General features: G+C 35.6%; 1 non-coding gene across 1 annotated transcript; it reads right to left on the bottom strand.

Annotated features, from left to right (window-relative positions):
• Positions 1-9,534: 9,534 nt before the first annotated feature.
• LOC121222761 (small nucleolar RNA R71) lies at positions 9,535-9,641 on the bottom strand. The gene has a single exon (XR_005920132.1). It is a non-coding gene; the product is annotated as a small nucleolar RNA R71 (small nucleolar RNA).
• Positions 9,642-11,963: the final 2,322 nt, after the last annotated feature.

The raw sequence follows: 11,963 nt of genomic DNA on the forward strand, positions 1-11,963 counted from the left end.
GGTAGATCAAACTCTTGCACACTTAAGTCATTGCTTGTCCTCAAGCAACATGAACAAAAACAAAAAAATAGAAGAGACGACCCTTGAGCAAATTGAATGCAAGTATTGATTTTGGACCACATGACTAGGCATTTCATATTTACGAATAACTTTGACATGATGAATAATTGATTTACCACTTTTGACCTCAAACATCTAAGTTTACTGCATTACAAAGTATATAAGCATTAAGGGCCCCAACTGTAGGAATCCATCAACAAATCATACAAGTAATTTGATTATCCTAGCAAAATACAAATAGCAGTTTATGTGATTCTTTAATATAATGTCCATTCATGCATAAGGATATTGAGGTCACATAGGACTTTTTGGATTGTAATGTTTTAAGGCTTAGGACAGATATAAAATTAAAAAATAGTAAGCATCAAAGGGGCAACAGACACAAAAATAGTTTGGCACATTGAATCGATCCCTATTCTTCCCCTTTAACGACCCTTACCCGCTCACCACCTTATTTTTCCTTCACTCACCTTCCTTGTTTCTCTATATAGGAAATCATAGCATAACATAGTAACTATGGCTAGCCTACAAGTTTCTATGCACTTAATGAACGAGTTTTTCTTATTCTTATGACTTTGTCACTTTCTTTTTCAATTCATCTCACTCACAAATGCTTGCTTCTTTTCAACAACTGTTTCTACTCGTATTGATTTTCTTTTTGATTTTTTTCTTTCGTTCTGCACTTTTTAGGCTAACCTATAGTTCCTATATCACAACAATCTTTCATATTTTACTCTATTTTTACAAAATTTACCGTGATATATCTACTTAACCCTCAATACGTATAACCAAACATCTATAGTCGTGCAGTTTAGGATAAAAGAAAAAAGGTAAATACAAATTAACGTTTCAAGCTCAGGTTTTGTAATAAGGTTCATCAAGAAATGTTTTTAGGCTAAAAAAATGGTACTAAAGGTGAATAAATATAAGTAAGCTTTTTGGCTCTAGATGTGTTCCAAGCACTGCCTTAGGTCATCCCTAAATATCTTAATATGCACAAATTTAATCAACCAAACAAACTCAAATTCAACCATTTATCATTCATATTAGCATGCTCGTTTCCTTGTATTTTTTATATCATTTGGTACAGTTAATTGTTTAATGCCTAATTACAATGTAACATATAGAACTTAGTAGCTAATAATAAAAATTTTAAAATCACCTGTCATCATGCCAAATTTATTTATAAACATAAGCAACCTATGTACATGTTCTTAACCAATCACTTGTATTTCTACAAGCTCAAGCACACAAATGACAAGAAAAATCAAAAGAAAAACATAATTTAGACAAATTTTCTATGTTACCCCCACATTTTAGTTAGCACATTGTCCTCAATGTGTAGCCCGGAAAAGAATAAGGAAAGAAGTTACCCGATTGATCGTGGTTGTGTTATCTGCTATTAGTGGGTGCTTCTTCTTTTGCTCGTCGATAGTTCAAATTTGTTGTGTTTCCTTCATGTGGGATTCTTACAAAGAAAAACAAAACCAACCACAAAACAAAACAACTAAAAATTTATTTATGTCCTATTCCTAAAAACAAATTGAAATCATCTTTAAGTTTAATACAACCCAAAACAAAATTAAATTCTAATCATCCTCATAATCATCCATCTCCATTTTCTTCCTCTTCACTCTCATGCTCTCCTTCTTCTTGTCTAGGTGGCGTAGGCCAAAACATGTCTTACGTGTTGTTAAGGACCCTGATATTGTTCTACCTTGCAAATTCTTGAAATATTGGCTCTGACTCTTTCATCCACTATATCATCCAGTCCAGTTTAGGATGGCTACTCTCACCAACTTCCTATTGAGCTCGTGCCAACCCTTATGGCGAAGCTGGTGTAGCCGTCGCTTTTTCTTGTTGTTTGTTCCAATATTTTATTTGTTTGACTCCTAGCTCTTTGTACCGTTGAAACAAAGTATCTCCAATAATACTTTGGGATGGTTTTAGCAACTTCTTGATGGATGCCATGGGCACGCCTACTCTTTTGCATAAGGTTGTCACTAAGTGGGGAAAGAATACTCTGACTTTTTGGCCACTAATACAGCTCTTTATGTTTTAATGGATCCACTTTTCAATACATACCTACTTTTTCTACAGAATAACATAAAGTAAAACTACTCGAAAGGTATTAACATTAGACACATTGAAAGTAGAGACTCTTTTGGTGCATACAAATTGAATCAATATTTTGGCCTCTGTAAACATGATAGCTTGATTGAAGGAGGTTGGGATACTACTACCTGGGCAGTATTTCCATTTGCCTCTTCCCTCTGTTAAGTAATTTATAATATTGTCCATATCTTTGTCCCTAAAGTATTCCAAATCAGTTTCATCGATAAAATCTTGGTCATATAGTGAAGCATTGTAAAAATCGTAAATAATTTGAGGGGTTATTTTAACTTCTATCCCTTGCACTGATATAGTATCCTATATATGGCCATCAGTATTTCTAAACTCATAATCCCACAAAGATGCATAGAATTCTTGAACTATCGGGACCATAGCGATATCTTTTAGGATTGTCCAAAAATGTTCCCACCTATGGTACCGAACTAAAGGCCATATCTCCTTACACATGATCATCGACGGATCAAATCCCCTATCTTGAATGAATGTTTTCCCTTGAAGTTCATTAAAATATTTTCAATATTTGAGTTCAAAAAACTAGAGGGATTTTGACCCGTCAATGGTTTAGTTTCATTAGTTCGCCTAACTTTTCTAGGAGGCATTATTGTTAAACTAAGAACGAAATCGAAATATCAAGTAAAGAAATTCGGTGGAACAGTAAAAATCTAAGTTAGGAACCCTTAACCTTGTAGAGTTTGTTGAATTCCTCGTTTCATGTGGTGTCTATTGTTCCTTGAATGTTCCCATTTTCCATTGCACCAAATATGATTGAGAGATGGAGTTTGTAAACCAGAAGAAGTGAAAACTAGGTTTTTAGGGTTTAAAAAAGTTTAAGAAATTTAAGAAGGTTGGGGAGATTTAAATGGTCAAGAAGTGTTTAAATAAGTGAGTAATGAGTTTTTAGGATAAGAAAGGTGTGATTATATGGTTAAAAATTGGCCAAAACGGGTTTTAAAGTCGTTGGGTTATGCTGTCGGGTTTGGTCACTTGTAGAAAATTGCAGCGACATCGCAACATAGGGGTTCCATATTGCGACATCCCTACCAGTGTTCTGACTTTGCGACACAGCACCGTCGTGTAGCAACACATATTATAGATTGGAAAACTTGGTGAAACTGTCTTTTATGTCGCAACGCAGAAGGGCCATGTTGCGACATTGAAGTGCTTTTCCCAATTCTAGCATTCTCTGCAGAATGTTGCAACATGGGGTTGTCGTGTTGCGACACCAACTCTGTTTCAGCCCAAATTTCCATCTTGATGATGTCTTGATCTAAAAATAAACATATATCAACAAAAATTTAGAATCTAAACTATATGGCTAGTTAAGTATACAATAATATATAGGAAAATTGAATTTTAAATGTCATCTTGTTTTACTGTTGGATTCATCTAGTAGTTCCACCGTTGTATTCCCACTTGCGTCTCTTCCTGCATTTGTCCACTTGCCATCATGTCCTTTCATCCTTTTTTGCCTGTATCTTTCTTTAACCCTGTATTAATCATATTAGGCATATCCTTGGATTCAAAGGTTAATATGGAATGACATTGCTCCCCCAGTTTCCTACGGTTTGCCTCACTTTGGTGAGACCCGCATTTGAAAGTTTTAGTTTAACCATTAATTTTCATTTTTAACTCATTTTTCTCTAAATCAATGGTGGCTCTTGAGGTGGCTAAAAAGGGTCTTTCTAACAAAATGGGTATCTCCCCATCCTTTTCAAAATCTAAGATGACAAAATCTACCGGGACAATAAAACTACACATCCATTCTGTTTATACTAGCTCCTAAATCACATAGAGCTCTCGAAAAATGAATGCTCCCTATCTCTATCATTATTGTAAAGCTTCCTAGGTCTTTTAGTTTCTAGGGTACCTGTTTAGAGATAATAACACTACAGGACGCATTGATGTTAACTTGCTCTTCTACCTTAACTTTCCTATGCCAAGACATAATTTCTTTTAAAAATTTGGCGTACTTTGGAACTTTCTCGATTAATTCAATTAACGGTAGGTTGACATTCAATGTTTTGAACAAGTTTAGAAAGCTTATAAACTTGTCCTCATCTCGTTGGTGTTTCTTTCTCATCTGGAAGGAAATAGTATCTGTGTGTTATTGGCCAAGTCTTCTACCTTCTCATTTGGTTCAATTACAGGTTCGATGGCCTCTTCTCGTTCTGGTTCTTGATCAGCCTCTTGGGTTTTTTTTTGAAGAGCCTTCTAAATCCCTCTTGTATCCTCTGGTATCAAGTTTGTCGGGGTACTCATGATTTTACCCAAATAGAGTACGATCACTTTGACTTGCTCCTTCCCTTATTTTTGAGGATTATTCTCCATGTTGCTGGGTATGCCTGTGCCAATTTGCCTTTTACTATCTCCCATCATACTAATTAATTGATTCATTTGGTCCTCCAGTTTAGTCAATGTTCTCGATGAATTAGTGCACTCAGATTGCACCTATTTTACTTCTATTCTCATTGACTACATCTCTCCTCAATTTGATCCAAGCGTTGGCCACATACAATATGGTCATTTGGGTTGATCCTATCTTGAGGTTTTTGCAAATAAGGAGGTTGCTAAGTAGTGGTTTTAACTTGATTCGAATTACCTCGTCCCTGATTTCCTCCCCATCAAAAGTTTGGGTGACCTCTCCAACCATGGTTGTAGGCATTTGAATAAGGATTTCCACCCATATTCTCGATGTAATTCACATATCAGTAGGATTGTTGATGTAATGGAAGAGTGATTTGTCTTATTCATACACAGACGGTACACTATTTAAAGATTCAATACAGTTAAGTCTATCCATTAACTTCTGGTATTTATCATCTTCTTGAATAGATTTTTGCCGTAGCTGGTTTTTGGCTATATGTGAATCATTCAATAGGCCACTGACAGGAGTTCAATGCCATGTTTTCTATTTATTCGTACGCATCCTTCTACGTTCTAATCCTAAGGGCTCCTCCTACTACTCCATCTAATTCAGATCTTGTATTTGCATCCAACCCGTTGTAAAACACTTGCAATCGCATCCACTTAGGAAATCCGTGGTGCGGGTATTTTTGGATCAACGTTTTAAAGCGTTCTCAAGCCTCGTGAAAAATTTCCCTTCCATTTGTCTAAGAATAATAATTTCTCTTCTTAGTTGAACCATTTTGCTAATAGGGAAAAACTTTTGTAAAAATTTTCCAGTGAACTCATCCCATGTCGTGATAAAACCTAGTGCCTGGGTGTCTAACCAAGGAAAGACATTATCAATTAAAGAAAAGGGGAACAATTGAAGACAAATAGTGTCATCAATGACCCCATTGTTCTTGAAAGTATCACAGAGTTGGAGAAACCATTTTAAATGTTAACTCAGATCCTCTATCATTGTGCCCCTAAATTGTAGATTATTTTGGACCATCTGAATTATTGTTGGTTTGATCTCAAAATTGTTAATTGTAATAGCCAGCCTCCTTATGCTTTCTTGAACCATGTATTGACTTGTTAATGCGTAATCTCTTAGGGTTCTCATGTTACGAGCCATCTGTAAATCTGTAGGTAACTGTGGTGGTGTTGGTGGATATCCTAAAGTGTTATTGTTAGCTTCGTCGAACAGCGGGTTCTCGTATGGTACATTGCCTACAACAGGTGCTGGTGGATCATGCATTTGCTGTTACTACTTCTGTTGTTATTGATGATTTCTACGAATTATTCTCTTCGCATCTGTAATTGGCTTTATAGGTGTTTCGCTACTGTGAGTCATACACTAGACCCAAAAAGAAAAAAAATAGTAATAACAATTAAAATTGTAGCTATAACCTAGAAATTTCCTAACTATTCCTATTGAAGTGTAAAAATTAAAATTAACTAGTAAGGTTGCCTCCTAGCAACAGTGCCAACAACTTAATCGCCTCCGAACATACTAATGTCTAGGGTGTGAATACTACAGTAAAAGATATATAAATGAGGCGATATCCGCAAGTATACGGGTCCAGTTGTAATATTGTTACAACGGAGTAGGTAAGTACTCCGAGGATTATACCCAAGGGAAGCTAATGCTTGATCAATTTGAACTTAAACACTAAAAGATCTAATTAGTACTCTAAATTAGTTATAGTACAAAAACATAAATAAAAGGGATTTTTACGATTTTTATAATAGTAAAATAATAACAAAGAAATTAATAGCAAGAGATTGAAAAGTAGAATTAATAAAATCTGATTATGGGTGATTAGCTTGCTGCAGTAATCATCATTAATTGTCGTTTCGGGTTCCTCGTCAATCAACTAGTCACTATCCCAGCAGGATCTTCTGATCATCCACTAAAATAACGAGTTGGCAAGGATTACTTATCTTCTAACCTCATAGTCCAGACCGACTTGAGGTGAACATGTTCACGGATAGACCATACCAATTTTGGGTTAATTCTCACCTTGATGACTTCCTAGGGTTGTCAGGCATAGGGTTTAGGATCTTCCTCTCCCAAACAACTAATCCCCCATAGAAGGATTGGTTCCTCATAAATTTCAGAAACAATGCAAAATCGATATAAAGAGTAAACATGATAAATGAATCGAAAGTATAACATTAAAGAAAAAGATTGATTTGTATTAAGATTCGAAAGTATAACATTAAATAAAAAGATTGATTTGTATTAAGAATGAACGCGAATCCATAAGTTTGATTGTCTCCACAAATCAGATCTCTCGAGATAAAACAAAGAAAAAATTGAAAGTAAATCTAAGTCCTAAGTAAAGAGAAAAACTAAATTGAAATTAAAAGAGAAATTCTAAGATAAGTAATTGGTTTCCATAATGTGTGACAAATGAGCCTATTTATAGATTTTAGGTGGCCATCATCCTTAACCCTAGGTTAGCTAATGTTCTCAAGCTTTAAGTTTGATTGTGCAGACCAAAACGTCCACTAGCTTGTGTTAATTTCTATTTAGAGTCGATGTCGCTACACATCAGGACCTGTGTTGCGATAAAGAAGTCAGTATATTTCTCTTGGGATGTCTTTAGGAGTATGTCGCGACACCCTTCAGCTAGGTCATGATGTGGAAGGTAGTCTCAAGATTTTTTCGTTCTGCTCCTTATGTTGCGACATCAAAACCTACGTGTTGTGATATAGTGACCATCATTGATTTAGTACGCCTTTTGATGGTCTCTCATATGCCAAAAATTGGTGTAGCAGATTAAACTTAAAGAGCCTAAATACAAGCATTTTCATTACATTTTAGTTAAGCTTCTTTAGTTTTACTTACATGTGCAAATTGAGACTTTTATTGACCCTAAAGGCCGACTAAGGGCTAAGGGAGAGCTAACGTACTTTGTGAGTGTGTGCAAGAGACCATTAGAAGGCATATTAGGATGATATTGGACACTATGTCACAACACAAGAGGATTGATGTCACAAAATAGGGAACAAAATGAAGAAAACTCAAGTCTACTTTCGACGTCGTAACACGGACTGAGGGTGTCGCGACATACCCCTAAAGATGGCCACAGAGGAGCATACTGGTTGCTATGTCATGACACAGGTCTTGGTGTATCACGACATCAACTTTGGGACAAAAACTAGACACGAAGTAGGGGCATTTTGGTCTACACAATAAAACCTAAAGCTCGTGAGCATTAGCTAACCTAGGGTTAAGGATGACGACCACCTGAAGGCTATAAATAGGCTCCTTTGGAACATGTTAAAGACACATTTTTAATTAACCTAGTGTCTTCCTTTATATTTAGTTTTATTTTCTTTCATAGGTTTCTATAGTTTAGTGTATTTGTTCATTGTTTTCATTAAAGAGATCTGAATTGTGGAATCATTCAACTCTATGGGTTTACGCTTAATATCAATACAATAAGGCTCTTTCATTTACTCTATCTTCTCGATTTAATTAGAATTCTTTCTCTTTACATCGATTCTATATAGTTTATGAATTCCATGAAGAACTAATCCTTCTATGGGGGACTAGCGAGGGAAGGTATGATCTGTGAACTATTTTGTAGGGTTACTCAACAAATCAACTATTTGGGAAAGAGAGAACGTGAAACAAACCCTAGGCCTAACAATCCTAAGAAGTCATCAAGGTGGGAATTAACCCAAAATTTGTATTGCCCATCCGTGAACACCTTAACCCCAAACTAGTTTTAGCTGTGAGGTAAGAAGATAAGTAGTTCTTACTGACTCATTATGTTAGTGGAAGATCAGAAGATCCTGCTAGGGTAGCAACTAGTTGGTTAATGAGGAACCCAAAGTGATAGTTGATCAAGATTATCGAAGCGAGCTAATCACCCATACTCATATTTGATTTATTCTTCCTTTTTAATCTCTTGACTTTTATCTTTTTATGCTTTTTTGTTTTTATCATTATAAAAACCTCAAAACTCCTTTATTTTATATTCTTCATACTATAACTGAATCTAAAGTACTAATTAGATCTTTTAGTGCTTAGGTTAGAATTGATCTAGCGCTCGCCTCCCTTTGGTACGATCCTCGAAGTTCTCAGCCACTTCATTGTAAAACTATATTAGAACTAGACCCGTATACTTGCGTATACTACCTCATAATTATATATTTTATTGTAGTATTCACTTTCTAGATGTTAGTACATCTGGAGGCGGTCAAGTTGTTGGCGCCGTTGTCGGGGAGGCAACGTCAGTAGGTTAATTTTAATTTTCGTACTTAATTAGAATAATTGAAAATTTTTTATGTTATAGGTACGCTTTTATTTTATTTCATTTATTGTTACTAATATTTTCTTTTTGGGTTTAGTGTATGACTTGCAGTAAGGGAACACCTATTGTAGTAGCCACACATCTAGAGAGAATAATCTAAAAAAATTGCCGATAGCAACAGAAGCAAATGTAAGAACCACCACCACCAGCTGTGGGTAACGTGCCAAATGAAACTCCACTGTTTAACGATGCTAACAATAATGCCCTAAGAATCCCACCAACAGCACAACTTCTTGCAAACATACATATGGCTCGGAACGAAAGAACTTTAAGGGTTTATGCCTTACCAAGTCTGGACATGGTTCAAGAAAGTATAAGAAGGCCGACAATTACAACTAATAATTTCGAGATAAAATTGACTATGTTTCAAATGATCAAGTACAATTTGCAGTTTAAGGGCAGTGTGACAGAGGACCCTAATCAACATTTAAAATGGTTCATTCAACTTTGTGATACTTTTAAGTATAATAGGGTCACTGATGATGCTATTCGTCTTCAGTTGTTCCCCTTCTCCATGATTGATAATAGTTTTTCTTGGTTAGACTTACAGGCACTAGGGTCTATCACAACATGGGATGAACTCGTTTGAAAGTTCTTACAGAAATTTTTCCTAATCAGTAAAGTAATACAACTAAGAAGAGAGATTGTTGTTTTTAGACAGATGGTGGGAGAAAGTTTCTATGAGGCACGGGAACGGTTCAAAACTTTGATTCAAAGATGGCCGCACCACAGATTCCTAAGTGGATGCAACTACAAGTGTTCTATAATGGGTTGGATTCAAATGCACGATCTAGATTTGAGGGAGTTACAGGAGGATCCCTTATGAACAAAATATATGAGAATATGTACGAGATCATCGAGAATATAACAGTAAACTCCTACTAGTGGCCAATTCAATGATTCACATATGGCTAGAAATCCGCTACGGTAAAAGCTATCCGAAAGGATGATAAGTATCAACAGTTAGTTTGTAGACTCAACTGTATCATTCGACTTCTACACCGTCTATGCATGGGGGGACAAAGTGCTCTTCCACTATATCAACAACCTGGCTGAAGATGTAAATTACGTTAGAAACAGGGTCGAAACCCTTATTTAAATACATACAATCCTGGTTGGAGAGATCACCCAAATTTGAGATGGGGGAAACCAAGGAGTATGTAATAATTTAATTTAAGTTAAAAATACTAATTACCAATCTCCCTATTTGTAGAAACCCCAAGATTGGAAAAAATTGAGGGAGAAATGCAGTCAATGAGAACTAAAGCGAAACATATGCAGTCTAAGTGCACGAACTCAGCAAAAATATTAACTAAACTCGAGGATCAAATAAGCCAATTAATGAGCATGATGGATGACATTAAAAGAAAAATTGGCACATGTATTCCTAGTAATATGGAGGATAATCCACGAAGAGAAGGTAATGAGCATGTGAAAGAAATTGCGCTCTAATCAGGCAAATTACTGAGTAGCCCGGAAACCATTACTCTGGAGACAATCGTGGAGAATAATGACGATCGGTATCCCTAGAAGTGGAAGATGAGCCAGAGCCAGAGGAGGTAATCACACCGGCAACAGAGATAGAGAAGGAAGTAACTAAAGATTTTGTCGGTACAAAAATCTCATTCCCTTCGAGACTAGAAGAAAAGAAAAGGTGGGATTAGGATGAATTTGTAAGTTTCATAAACCTATTTAAAATATTGAATGCTTTCCTACCTTTAATTGAGTTAATTGAAAAGGTTCCAAAGTACGCCAAGTTATTAAAAGAGATGATGGCTAGGCATAATAAAATTAAGGTAGGAGAACAAGTGAATTTAAATGCTTCTTATAGCGTGATTATTTCAAGACAGGTACCTCAAAAATTAAAAGGCCTAGGGAGTTTTACTATTTCCATAGAGATAGGAAGTATTCACTTTAATACAGCTCTATGTGATCTAGGAGCTAGTATTAATTTAATGCCTCTATCGATTTTTCAAAAACTTGGGTTAGCGGATTTGAAAACTACTCAAATAACATTACAATTGGCTGATAGTTATTTGTTATGTCCAAACAGAGTATTGGAAGATGTGTTAGTCAAAGTGTGAAGTTTTATTCTCCCCGTAGATTTTGTGGTACTTGATTTTGAAGAAGATCGTGAGATATCGATTATATTAGTAAGACCCTTTGTAGCCGCTTCGAGATCTACCATTGATTTAGAAAAAAAATGAATTAACTATGAAAATTAATGGTGAGATTGAAACTTTTAAATGTGGCCATCAATCCAACGATGAAGATAAGAGGAAGTTAGAGGAACAATGTAAAAAATTATTTACCTCTAATGTCTCTAAGTTAAGGGACACACTTTCTTTTATGCATGCAAAAAGAATAAATAGGTTTAAGGAAAGGGACAAATGGACACAGGTGGAATGGCACGATGGAAGATGGACCAATACTGACAGAAGATGGACCATGTTTGGGGTAACAAGGAACCATAACATTGCGGGAAAACAAGGAATTCAAATGAACTTTGATTATTTATTAAAGGTTAAGGGTTCCTAAATTCAACTTTATATTGTTCCATTGAATTTTCTGCTTAGTATTGTATTAGAATATCATGCCTTCTAGAAAATTTAAAAGAACCAATGAACCTAAACCATTGATGGATCCAGACCCTCCTAATTTTGCAAACCTAGATATTGAGAAATATTTTACGAAACTTCAAGGAAAAACCTTTATCTAAGAGAGGGGATTCGATCTATTAATGGGTATATTTAAGGACATATGGCCTTTAGTTAAATATCATAGGTGGGAACATTTTTGGACGAGCTTGAAAGAGAATACCATGGTTCCCATTGTTCAAAGTTTTATGCGTCTTTACGGGACCATGAGTCTAGAAATATTGAAGGTCGTATGTGGGATATGATACTTGTATGGGGGAAAGAAGTGCGAGTAACCGATCTTGAATACTTCTGAGATATAGATATGGATAGTATTATAAACTTCTTGATTGAAGGTAGGGGTGAATGAAAATATCGTGCATATACCAATATCCCTGTATCCTTTCACCAATCGATCATG

The sequence above is a fragment of the Gossypium hirsutum genome, chromosome D10 (assembly GCF_007990345.1).
Source record: "Gossypium hirsutum isolate 1008001.06 chromosome D10, Gossypium_hirsutum_v2.1, whole genome shotgun sequence".
In the NCBI taxonomy this organism is placed as follows: Eukaryota; Viridiplantae; Streptophyta; class Magnoliopsida; order Malvales; family Malvaceae; genus Gossypium; species Gossypium hirsutum.